At 36.4% G+C, this 1326-nt stretch overlaps 1 protein-coding gene across 1 annotated transcript in view; it reads left to right on the plus strand.

Moving 5' to 3' along the window:
- ME1 (malic enzyme 1, NADP(+)-dependent, cytosolic) overlaps positions 1 to 1326 on the plus strand; it is a 215214-nt gene that overhangs the window by 79217 nt on the left and 134671 nt on the right. The window lies entirely within an intron of this gene.

Raw genomic sequence — 1326 nt, forward strand, 5'->3', positions numbered from 1 at the left:
AACAACAACAAGACCAGTTAATACCACTATTATTCAAATTTATACCCCAGCCACTAAAGCCAGTGATGATGAAATTGAAGAATTCTACCAACTTCTTCAATCTAAAGTTGATCAACCATGCAATCAACATGTGTTGATAATTACTGGAGATTGGAATGTGAAGGTTGGAAACAAAAAGGAAGGAACAGTAGATGGAAAATACGGCCTTGGTAATAGAAATGACTGGAGATCACCTAATAGAATTTGCAAGACAGATAACTTTTTAATTGCAAATGCCTCTTTTAAACAGCAAAAAAGATGACCATACACATAGACCTCACCAGATGTAATGCAGAGAAATAAAAATTACTACATCTGTGAAAAGAAATGATGAGAAAGCTCCATATCATCAGCCAAAACAAAGCCAGGGGCAGACTGTGGAACAGACCGTCAAATGCTCGTATGCAATTCAGGCTGAAGCTGAAGAAAATTAAAACAAGTCCATGAGAGCCAAAATATGACCTTGAACATATGCCACCTGAATTTAGAGATTATCTGAAGAACAGATTTAATTCATTAGACACTAAATATCAAAGACCAAAGAGTTGTGGAATGTCATCCAGAACTTCGTACAGGAAGAAAGCCAAAGGTCATTGAGAAGACAAGAAGAAAGGAAAAGACCAAAGTGAATGTCAGAAGAGATTCTGAAAAACCTGTTCTCCACCATAGAGATGCTAAAGCAAATAGAAGAAATGAGGAGGTAAAACAACTGAGTAGAAAATTTCAAAGGTCAGCTAGAGAATACAAAGTCAAATATAATAACAAAATGTGCAAAGACCTGGAGTTAGAAAACCAAACTGGAAGAACACTCTGAGCATTTCTCAAGCCGAGGGAACTAAATAAAATAATTCAAGTCTCACCTTACAATATTGAAGGATTCTATGGGGAAAATGTTGAAGGATGCAGAAAACACCAGAGAAGATGGAAGGAATATACAGAGTTACTATAGTGAAAAGAAATTGTCGATATTCAATCATTTCTAAAGGTAGCATATGATCAAAAGCTGAGGATATTGAAGGAGGAATCCAAGGTGCATTGAAGGCATTGGCAAAGGATAAGGCACCAGGAATTGATGGAATACAAATTGAAATATTTCAACAAACTGCTGAAGCACTGGAGGCACTCACTCATCAATGCCAAGAAATGTGGAAGACTGCTTCCTGGCCAAGTGATTGGAAGAGATCCATATTTGTGCCCATTCCAAAGAGAGGTTACACAACGGAATGTGGAAATTGTCAGACAATATCATTAATATCATTTGCAAGTAAAACTTTACTAAAGATAATT

The sequence above is a fragment of the Chrysochloris asiatica genome, unplaced genomic scaffold (genome assembly GCF_000296735.1).
Source record: "Chrysochloris asiatica unplaced genomic scaffold, ChrAsi1.0 scaffold00146, whole genome shotgun sequence".
NCBI classification, from domain to species: domain Eukaryota; kingdom Metazoa; phylum Chordata; class Mammalia; order Afrosoricida; family Chrysochloridae; genus Chrysochloris; species Chrysochloris asiatica.